Source organism: Malus domestica, chromosome 09 (assembly GCF_042453785.1).
Source record: "Malus domestica chromosome 09, GDT2T_hap1".
In the NCBI taxonomy this organism is placed as follows: Eukaryota; Viridiplantae; Streptophyta; class Magnoliopsida; order Rosales; family Rosaceae; genus Malus; species Malus domestica.
In genome coordinates, this window is record NC_091669.1 from 24,304,783 (window position 1) to 24,317,036 (window position 12,254).

Here is a 12,254-nt window from a genome sequence, read left to right on the forward strand (position 1 = left end):
TAGCCAATTAACCCCTTGCCTTTACGTTCCATCTACTTACCGTCAAAATGAAGGACAAATTAACCTTTTCATAGTATATTCTTACATGTCATTACAACCACCAATAACAATATTCTTACATGGAAACACATGGACATGTTATTAAAGTTTAAGGAGTCAAACCATAGCTTCCTTTTTTCTCTTTTCTGTTAATGTGTAATAATAATTTGAACCCAAAAATAATTATCAAATTGACATCTGAAATCATAATTTGAACTCACGAAAGCAATCGGGCAAAAAGCAGATCCTTCCCCCATGACAAAATCATCTTCATGCGCCTTCCATAGAGCTCGTATCAATTCCTTCCCCCTCAAACCTTGACATGTGAACTCTGCAAACGCTCTTCTGCTTAAAAAAAGTGTCTTGTACATGCCGTTAAAAGCTCGCATTGCTGCAACCATCTTATCCATATTTCCAAAATACTTTGCTATATATGAATCGCTGTTAATAAACACGTAGTAATCCAAGGCCGCTTTCGTGTTCCCATGCATGCTTTTGAAATCCTCGCCGCTGAGAAGGCTAGACTTGGTAACTACATTTGTGTAAACGGATGTTAACCCTTCAATTTCCATCAGACCGTCCCCAGCTGCCAGATAAATGTTTGTGTTTGTTGGGATGGAAAGCACTTTGAGTTTGAAGGCTGTCTCGTTAGGCGTAAGAGGACATTTTCCTCGTTTCCTCCAAATCTGGGCAAGCTCTCCAGTCCATGGTTTTCTATCTCCGCGCGCATCCTCAATAGCATCAATGGAGGAAGGAGAAAGGTAGGGGTATTCACTGATGTGAAATATTCTAACACTTAAATTAAAACCCTATGATTGTAGTATATGTAAGTAGGGATCGTTTTATGCCGGGGATTAGAAGGGCTGCTAATCTACACAAATTAAACTCTAAAACACTAAACTAGACTCAAAAACACAAAACTAGACACTTAAGAATTAAAATTGACTCAAATTACTCAAAACAGCACAACTAAGTGAAATTGACTCAAAACTGACTCTAGGGAGTTAATTGGACAAATTTCAGACTACTAAGACTCAAAACACTAAATCGGACAGATTTGAACACTTTTCTAACTAATCTAACACACTTAATTAAAGAGGGATTGATTTAGAAGAAATTAATCAAACTAGACAGATTGCAAAACAAAGTAAACTAGATATGAAATTAGGTGAATTCAAGGGTGAAAAACTAGTTAGAGGGTCCTTCTCCACACATGAACATATGCAACATAAATCAATTTCCAGTATTGTTTCTTTAAACCATGAATGACAATGCCCCAAATTAATTGTGAATGCACTAATTAACCTTCAGATTTCCCTAAATTCATTGAATTGAATGGACAACGCATCGCAACCAAATTATTCTCATCAAGTTCCCTATATGAACAACATGATAGAGATACATTCAAAGATCATTAAGTTCCATGGAAATCATAAGCATTGACAAGGCTATCGTAACTATGAATTGCATGACACTGCAACCAAGAATCTACTTAACATGATTGTGACTAGCAATCTTCACTACTTTTAATTATAAGTTCCTAACGATTAGGTGAAAGTCCCTCATAATTTAGCATCAGATTCATGTATGCAAACTAAGTGTGCACCCTTAATCAACAAACAAGAATAAGTTCTCAATCAAATAGATAAGTAAATCACATTCATGTTTTACGAAATAAAAACTGAAAGTAATCAATTCATATTAAACATATGTCCATGGCTTTGAATTCACCTCTAACTAAAAAGGAATCAGTTCCACATGTTCATAACAATTGAAAAGCAACAGAAAATAAACATGGAAACGAAACGAGGGAAGAAAGAACTCTTAGAACTCCCAAGGATGCAGGTGGCTTGCGCACAAGGTTCTTGCTCCAATGGAAGGCACGGCAAAGGCTCATTCTTCTCCAGAATTGCAGCAAAAGGTTGTGGAATGGCGTGGATTGCGGCTGAGGGGGTTTTAGAATTATATGGGGGGTGGTTCGTCAAATTTGTGGCTGAAATTATATATTTATAGGCTAGGGTTTGCCCGAATTTCTGGAGGAAAAGGCTTAGGGTTTTCGCACAAGGCTTGCCCCAATCCAAGGGGGAAATAACTATGGTTTCTGGCAGATTTTTAGGATTTTTAGAAGGGTTTGAGGCGCCACTTTTGTAGGACTTCTATAAAGAGTGTGTAGTGGCTGATTTCTGACCTTCTAGAAGGGTTTGGGGCGCCATCTTTTTAGGGCTTCTAGAAAGGTGGGTGCGGCACATGTATAAAAGAAGATATAGGCCTTCTAGAAGGGTTTTAGGTCCCCTTGCAGCTGATTACTCATCTTCCAAGTCTGGAATTAATTTCTCCATCTCTTTAACACATTCCTCGCTTCATTTGATCTTCAAAAACATCTATTCCTTGTGCTCCACATACATGCAATCCATTTTAGCCCAAAATTGCTCTAAAATGCTTCAAAATGCACTTTCTTGCCAACTTTGCCAATTAGACCTACAAACAAACGAAAATAGCTTAAATCACTATAATAAACACAAACTAATTATGAAAATGCAAGAAAACAAGCTAACTAAGTCGCATCAATATGCTCTTATCATTCACATTGACTGTAAGCTACCTTATCAGGCTCAAAACGAAGATGCTGAGAGAGGGATAGTTTGGGTATGGCTTCAAGAAGCTTAGAAGGTTTCTTCTTCACGGATTTGGTGAGGCGTAATGCACTGTAGCAAGCTTGACAAAGGGAAGCTTTTGCATACTGAGGATACCTACACAAGCCAGAAGATATCTTAAGATTAGCAAATTGTTTGATCAAAACGCCAAGTCTGTAGGTTTTAGTGATCAAACTTCTCGGACTTGTTTACACAGTGAAGGGCAAAAACATAAGGGCTTGTTTTGTTAGGATCCAGAAATAAACTTTTGTTCTAAAAACCAAGGGATACATGAAATCTACAAAAATGTGTTGGCAGACTGCATTTATAAAAGATTTCGACATGCAATCTTGAAAGCAAAATAAAGACGTTTACGACAATTTCTAAAAGACTGAACCAAAGAACTTAAACACCAACATCAAATAAGAAGTCCCCGGCCCCAAATATTGAACCCGGTCAAAAGCCTTTGGGGAACACATGGACACAAGAATTAAACCCTGGCCCCCAAACCCCACACTGCACTATAGACCTCCGACTATGCCCGAGCCACAAACTCCTCACTTAGGCTGCGAATCCCAGATTCCAGCTTACAGTAGATGTGGGGTACTTTAAACAATTTAGTACATTCATATATTCAACAATGGGTATATTAAGTACCCTCTAAAATTAACCAAACCCCAAACCTGAGACCTCGGCTCCAAGCGCCTACCCCAAACACAAGTCGTACCTCAGCTGTGAGTCCTCAAGGCCCAAATTTGGACCTGGTTTTCAAGCCTAAGAAACCAAACTTAGTTCACATGCCAAGGGACTCTAGAGTATAGACCTAGTCCACGAGCCACAGATGCCAAACCTCTGATCTAAACCTAAAACCTAAGTCACACACCACTGTCCCAAACTGCCCCAAACCCAAGCCTTTAGTCTAACCCTAAATCCTATGATCTGAGCTCCAAGGCCCAGCCCTATGGTTGAAGCTTATACCAACTGGATTATTATAATTCTGAAATCCCAATGACTCATATTCAATACATAACTTGTTTCCAGATGTTAACAACCAAATATTTCTAGATGGTATCTTAGTTTTTGATACTTTCTTTCTGATCATGAACCAAACAAGCTCAAAAACATTCACAGAACTAATCAACTTTGAAATCCAAATCTTTGGACAACAAGATACTAAACAAGAAACACATAATAACAAACCCTTATTTTCTAATGGCCTTTAGGTTTACAAACTAAGCTACACTTTTTAGTTTTACTTTTACACCTTGATGATAAAGCTTTAGGCCACATGTACTGGCCTTCACCACTAAGTTGGTAGATATCCACAGTAACAATTCTTCGTATGTAATTGCGAACTCATAGAAAAAAAAACACACGTATTTAAATACCTATCCCTTATTTGCCTCATCGTTGGTGTAATTGAAATATAATGATGCTCTAATAGGGCCGGAAGAACAGTTTCTATATAACCAAATTGGCCCTTGCGTTTGCTATAATCAACATGGACAAGTTTTTTTAAGCAATCTCCGATGGCAGCTCTTTCGCAACTTTGATGAAGCCATCCAACTGTTGAAAGAAGTAAATGGAGATATTGTTTGCACAAACAAAAAAATAAAAAAAAAGCTGTTAATTCTTCTAAATAAACAAAAACTAAACATTAAAGGAGGTCCATATTCAAAATTATGAGAATCACGGGCAGTTATATTCTAGCTGTCGTATGGTAAACGACAAATTACCTTGATTCATTCCAATAAGCAGCCACCTCAAACTTTGGCAAAACCAGGGTTGTACTTAAAAGATGAGCAATACCAACACCGTCACATAACTGCACTCCACATAAATAATTTTTCATGCTAAGTAAAGTGGTAACTTAAAATCGAGCATTTACAAGCAATAACAAAGTTTCTTCAATCACTCACATCTCTTCTCGTTTAATTAAGGCCCCCGTAGCAATCCACTTGAATGAATCCATTACTCTTTGATGGAAGAGCTGCAGAAAACCAATGCACTTGTCTGCAATGAAGTAACTTCAACCCAATCCTAATTCTATTCCCACCACACACAAATACAATATACATGTGAAAATCTTTTGGCGACCACATTTTCACATGACAAACAAATGCCAAATAAAATCTATGAAACTAAACACTTCTCAATACCTGAAATACCACAAATCGTTCTGGGGTAACATTTCAACTATTTTAATTTCGAAATGCATATATTGGTTCCTTATGCTAGTTTCTCAATGTTCAATTCAAAAGCGCAACTTCCCACGGTTTTCCGAACAATCCTAAATTCTAAATAACCCAATGGCGGGCGAACATAGACAATTATATAGCTAAGATAGGCAAATACCAGTGAGGTGTCCTTGTAGCCACTACATGCAAAGTCTCCATTCAACCATCCTCCCAACACTCCATATATCCAATTTGCTCCTGCATTCACAAATTCAATCAAAAACCCATACTTTACGTAGTTTTTCGTCCCCAAAGAACCGCAAATCAACACTTCAAACTAGGCCCAAATCACATTGTAATTCTCGTTTCTTAGATTTTAACATCAACACAACTCAGACACCATAAAAAATGCCAAACCCAAGGAAACAAAATCCCCCTTTAATACAAAAAAACATGGAAGAACTTGGAATCTACTTCATTCTCATATATGTGTATATATACACACATACACACACATATATATACATATAAGGAAACTCTTCAAGATCTAAAATTCCTGCTATTTTGTACCAGTAAAACCAGTCAAAAAATTAATGATATGAAAGTAAAAGAAAGGCAAGAATAAGTAGTTGGAAAAAGAGGTAAGGAACACATACATGGGTGAATTGAGAAGGAGAGGGTTTTAGTAGAAAGGGAAAGTGGGCGATAAGAGAAAGACAACGAGGACGAGAAAGAGGGTGAGGACTCCTATGCTGAATACAGGCTTCAATGAAATTGCCACCATTTCATTTCTCAGCTCTGCTGATTCGATTTGGATATCGGGTTAATGGCACTCAGAAAAAAGAGCGAAGAAGAAGAAGCACATTGGTTTTTGCCTGCTTCGTATTGTTGTAAGATTGAGAGATGACAAATCCCATTTTCTAGGGTGCGGACCGAGTTTTGCAGTCCATTTGTGTGGACAAACATAGGTAGACCCGATCTGCCAGTTCAGAGTCCTGGACAAGAAATGTCACATGCGTGAAATCCACTTGTTGTTGTGACCTCTGAGACTACAAGTGTGACACACCGAGAAAAGGTAGTTTGTCTCGATACCCAACCCCAAAACACAGAAGTACCCAATTGAACCGCAGGCGTTTTCATTGAAGGAATAGTGGAGGACTGGGATAAAGATGGTGGTGAAAGCTCTAACCCTCCAACTAGGTCGTTTCTTCGAAGACGACTTGACGAGCAATCTTGGCAGGTTGAGCAAATAGTTATCCAAAAAATGAATAGTTTGCTCGAGGTCATATGAAGTAATGGTGAGACACATGCCCAATTGCTCGAATTATTAGTTAGTAGAGTCTTCGCAGAGGGACCTGCTGATCAATCTCAACAATTTCCACTACAAAGTAATCCGCTACAGGCCAAAGTAGGATCTACTCAGCCCAAAACAATTGACTTGGAAAAAAAAGGAGTATTAAGTAGTAGGTCAGATGGATCCGACTAGAGAGTGGAAGTAGCATCCGTCGATATGATCGAGTCCAAAGGATGATGGATTTGTCCATGAAAAAGGGGTCGAAGTTCTCGAAATTCATCCATCCATATCCAACTTATGTGGAAAAATTTGAATATCCTAAAGGCTTTAAGATCCCAGATTTGAGCCTTTTTGCTGCAGAATCGTCATTGTCCTCGTTAGAACATGTGGCCGGGTTCACTGCGCAATACGGAGATGTTAATAGTGATTTCCATAAACTGCGACTGTTCAACTTTTCATTGACGGGCTTAGCAATCGCATGGCATATCAACCTCCCACCTAATTCCATCCAAAGTTGGGAGGAGCTGGTTGAGAAATTTCACGAACAATTATATCGGTCGGGGATGGAAATGTCAGTCTCTTCATTGGCTAAGATGGCTCAAGCATCTAATGAGTCACCAATGGACTATCTTACCAAGTTTAAATTGGCTAGGAATTGGTGCCCAGTACCTTTTCTCGAAGTCGAATTTGTTAGGCTCACTCTGAATGGGCAAGACGTGGAGTACAAAAAGAAATTCTTGGGGGCAAACTTCCAAGATATGTACGAATTAGGCCAACATGTCAAGCAATATGATTATTTGCTCCAAGAGGAAAAGATCTCGAAGTCCCCATCCCGAGGAATGATTTACAAAAATCCCACGATTAGCTATGCATTGGCCAAAGGCGAAGATTCCTAATACGTCAGTGTGGACGCGGCTGAGATAGTAATAGATAAACCATATGTCTGCAAGGCATTAACTCAAATTAATTCCAAGGATGCTAAAACCCGCTTGGTCACTGAAGAGACGGCAAAAACATCAGAAGTTTACACTTTTGGTATCACCAAGGCCGATGCAATTTTCGACCAATTGTTGTTAGCAAAGATTATCAAACTTCAGGCAAGACATAACATTCCCAAGGTCGAAGAGCTTAAAAAAAAGATGTATTGCAAGTACCATAACTCGACTAAGCATACCATGAACAACTGTGTCGTGTTCTGTGATGATATTCAAAGCTGGATTGACAAAGGCAAGCTAAAGTTTCCTGAAAAATGAATGGCGGTCGATGTTGATCCATTCCCTTCGACAACAGTTGGCATGGTAGACGTCCATTTTCCCAAGAGCAAAGGGAAAAGGAAGGCCGAGTTTGTCCCAGTACAACACGTCCTAAAGCAAAACTCTCGGCCACGACTCAAAATTGATCTATTTTCCAATGAACCGCCCACTGAGTTTTCGAGACTGGCTGTAGTTGAATCTATGTTGGATTCCAGTGTAAAAGAAACTGACGGGCTGATGGTTTTATGTAGCAATTGTAGGGCACACGTCGTATTAACCGAATCGAATGAGAGACTAACACCACGACAACCATCCAAGTCCGTGGCGACACCTCCAAAGGAACTTGGCAGAGGCCAGCTCCAGAAAGTGTTCAATAGGCTCGGCCATCAGGAACGGACAAACGGCATCTTAATTTTGATACGCCATTTTATAATGAGGATTATTACTCGGGTAATTCCAGCAGTTCATGTGCATTGGCAAATCAAAAAACCTTCAAGCCGTCTAAGCCGCACGACTAATGTTGGTACAATTACAACTTTCCCATTGGCATGTATATTGCACTATCCAAATCCCAAAAACTTCAACGCCAACTGATAGATTGCATGGCTTGACAACAGGCAGCACAAGGCTACTTCGACTACCAAGTGGCAGCCGAAAGAGGCAACAGGAATTGAATATGGCCGACAAACCCCGACCATTATGGCTAAATTACTTCAAGAGAAAAAGGCAGTTGATCGTGACTTTAAAATCACCATTGAAGAGTCCGAGAAACGCATCAAACTTCTTCTTCGGCCCAGGGAGATGAAAGCTCATTTTGAGCATTTCATAAAAGAAGCCGAAAGCAAGCTTCCCCCATTGCCCTAGCAAGAGCCATTAATAAAGGTCCGGTGGAATCTACACCCACCATTCCTCGGCGAATCTGTAAAACCCCACCCCTAAAAGTAGTGTAATTTCATTTTGTTTTGGGTATTGTTTTCTTTTAAAATTGTTTTCGATGTTAAATTGTGTGCCACGTGGGGCCTATCCCCTTTTTGGTCTTCTTCTTCCCGTGTTCCCTTCACCTAACACCCTCAGACTCTCTCCCTCTAAAACTTCCATTGTCACTTCATCCTCTCTCCCACATGAGAAAATCATCACAACCTTCAAATCTAGCCACAACCTACCCCCAATACTACAAATCCTGAATCGAAGCCACCTGAGGACCACCAAGAAATTCGAAGCACTGAGTTCTCCAACGAAATCTTGGTGCAATCCGACGAAATTAACAATTGATCAAACTCGAGGTTGTTCTCATTTTGTTTCTAGTAAGGAACTCGTATTCTGCATGTTAAAATTCAAGGTGAAAGTATGGGGTTCTAACCTCTGCAAGTTCTGTGTTCCGTTCCAGATCTAGCGAGCCAAGCAGGTTGAACTTCGATGAGTTCAAGGTTGAGTTCATCCCTGATGTGCAACATCATACACCTAGGTGATGTCTTGAAACCCTTTTGTGTCGAATTTGGGTGGAATTAAAAGTGAAATGTGAGGTTTAATCCCTGATTTTTACTATGTTCTGTTTCAATTTTTCCGGATGACGTCTTCGGCTAAATTTTAATGAAACCAAGGTGAAGTCAGACCCCAAATGTCGATAGTAAGCCTTTAGTAAAATTCTAAAACTTTCTAGGTTAAATTCGAGCGAAATTCAAATGAAATTGAGGTTTTAACCTCTGGATATTTCTGTGAGTGAGTGTGTGTGTGTGTGTGCGCGCGCGCACGTGTGTGTGTGTGTGTTGTGTGGGTTTGGGCTCAAGCCCAAACCACCCCCTTTGCTCCTAAACTATCTAAACCCAAAACCCAATAGGTCCTAACCCTATTTAACCTAAACCTAAACCCTAATCCGGATCCAAACTCAAGACCTATTTCCATTTCTTGAAATTATATCGTTTGGGTAGTTTGATTAATTATACATTCTTGTGCTTAGGGCAAATTATCTGTGGCGTTCCTTCTTCGATAGGTTGCGTGACTTTTCGACGGCGAAGTACTATGAGTAGACCTCTTCTAAAATTACATGATTTTTATAGTTCAATTTCATAAATGAATAGCATGCCTTACGAGTTTATGATTTGATTTTATGTTAAGTATGTTTATTGAATATGTTGATTTTCGTCTCGTGTTTTTAGTGAGTACTTAATTGTTGGCCTATATTGAGCTATATTTTAATATATCATATTTTCTATAAAAAAACCATGAACTGGTAGACTATCTGATGGATGACGATAGGATATTAGAACGTGTTTTCAAAATCCCTCTTTGTAGTATAAACGATGGATGACTTTATACTATGAAGTGGTTATTTATGAGAGGCATAACTATTTGTGCATACCTAGTGGACACTATGCCGCCTGGGGCGAGGATCTGGTGTTGGCAGTTAGGACGGGAGAAATAATCCCTAGCTACGGGCTGAGGGACATGGAGCAGGCATTGGGCTGAGAGTTGGTAATCTCTGGCTACGGGCGCAGAGACCACGGTGCTGGCATAGGGCTGGGAGATATATATTTATTTCAGTGATCTTACTAGCAATACACTGTGCTTACAAGACGATACACGTGATGATTTATATGATGTTTTTCCGCGTTAGACCTGTTAAGATGTTTTATGGCATGCTAGAGTTCAGAAAACCTATCACTTATTATGCTAGTAGTTTTCATTATATTTAAACTTGGGGGTTAGTATGTTCATAACTGTTTTCGTAATATGTATATATATATATGAACTTGGTCCACTCACCCTTGTTTTGTGTCCCCTTTCAGGAGTTAGAATCGAGGTATACGATCCCGACGTCAACGTTTTCGCATTGGCATATTTGAGTCCTCTCGGTGTAGGACCTACATCCTTTTATTTATTCAATTTTACATTAATTCTTTTAGAGCTCTAGTTAGTTGTATGCTCTAAACACGTTCCTAAATTATTAATTCATTGTATTTTAAATTCATAACCCTTATTTACTAAATTATTAATTCATTGTATTTTAAATTCATAACCCTTATTTACTTCTTATTCTTAGCTTTTGTATCAATTAATGGCTTTCGTCACCCTCGGGTGTCGGCCATCAGGTGTTTATCCTAGTATTCGGGGAATATCAGGGTCGGGGCATGTTAGAATCCTTGGAGTACATGCGAGAATTTCACAAGGAACATTCTGCCAATGACTTGTACGGCCTGCCTAAGGCATATCAAGAAGCCCTCGACCTGGCATTAACTTGCCCTGATGCTGAACAGATTATCCAGAAAACCACCGATCTAGTAATAAAGGCTAGGTTCCAGCACATACGAGAAGTTAGGGTCCTTGACTTCGAGGTCGATCCATACACGGACATTGATATGGCCAAGCTTCATTTTTTCTCTTGAAGACCTTCAATATTTACGACATCACTTCGATGTCTTTTCGGTCGTATCTCTCTTCCATTTTATGACTGATGAAAAAGATTGGGTGGCACATCTGGACACCTACATAGACACAAGGGATGCCTAGATCACCTATGAAGAACGAGCCCGTAAAGCACTATAGGGGCAAAGTCATATAGCGTAAATGAACGGGCTCGAAGACAACAGTCAGAAGGAAGCAAGGTCGGGTCACATGGCATAAGAGTAAGTACCTATTGAGGCATATGATGATCAGGCCAAGGATGCTCTAACACACGATGCTGCAGCCCTCGATAACCTGGAAGACGACGACCAGGATTCGGTGGGCTCTTCAGTCCTTGAGAACATGGAAATCAGCATGGTTTATGTTCTACCTGTTGAATTCCAACCAACTACACACCAACCAAATTTCTTGGATGGTAATGTGGTGGTTGAGGAAGCTACACAAGTTGATTCATCACCATCGCTGAAGATGGGCAAGCAAATCATGACGATAAACTTAAAATAGCCCTCGCCATATTGTTTCCCCGCTCATCCTCGGCTAATCTTCAACATTTAAAGTCGTTGTATGTCATGACCCACATTGAAGGTTATCCAATCTCCAAAATTTTTGTCGATTGTGGGGCGACGGTCAATATCATGCCCATATTTGTCATGAAAGCATTATGACGATCCAACAACGAACTCATCCCATCAGGAATAACCATGAGTAGCTTCGTCAGTTACAAATCTTAAACCAAATGAGTGCTCCATTTAGAGGTAAACATTGCAGGTCGCAATCACATAACCGTATTTTTTATCGTCGATTCCAAGACCTAGTATAATGCTTTGCTCGGTCGGGATTGGATTCATCAAACGAATTGCATTCCCTCTTCTTTATACCAAGTTCTCATTTTTTGGGACGGCAAATCGGTTGTGGTCCACCCACCCGATAATCAGCCATTTGAAACCAATATGATTCAGGCCCACTATTATGACAATCATGTCGGCTACATTACCCTACAGGGTTTTAATGAAGATGGACGGCCGACTCGAATCTCAGTCCAGAAAGCCATTGAGGTAAGCACCGAGACTGTACACCAGGATTCAGCATGACTCGGCTTGGCCGACTTAATTACCAACATTGATGACTGACGCTAAAACAGAAAGACGCCGGGCTGTGGTTTCAGCCACTATGGAACGTCTGCGGGCTCATTGGTATGCTATTACCAAGCATCCATATTATGGCATAAACTTAATCAAATTCTTGGCCAAGGAAGATAACGGCACAGTATTATCGTTACATAAAGTTCTGGCCCACCGGCCGAACTCGAAGACAATTGACCCCAAGTTAAGGACCCATTAGAAGAAATAAATGTTGGAACGACCGTTGACCCTCAGTCGTTATTTATTAGTGCATTATTACCCCACTCCATGAAACTCAAACTCTGTAAATTACTCAACGAGTTTAAAGATTGTTT

General features: G+C 39.8%; 1 pseudogene; it reads right to left on the bottom strand.

The window, feature by feature from the left end:
* Window positions 1-243: 243 nt before the first annotated feature.
* On the bottom strand, window positions 244-5,633 carry LOC103402669 (O-fucosyltransferase 13-like; annotated as a pseudogene).
* Window positions 5,634-12,254: the final 6,621 nt, after the last annotated feature.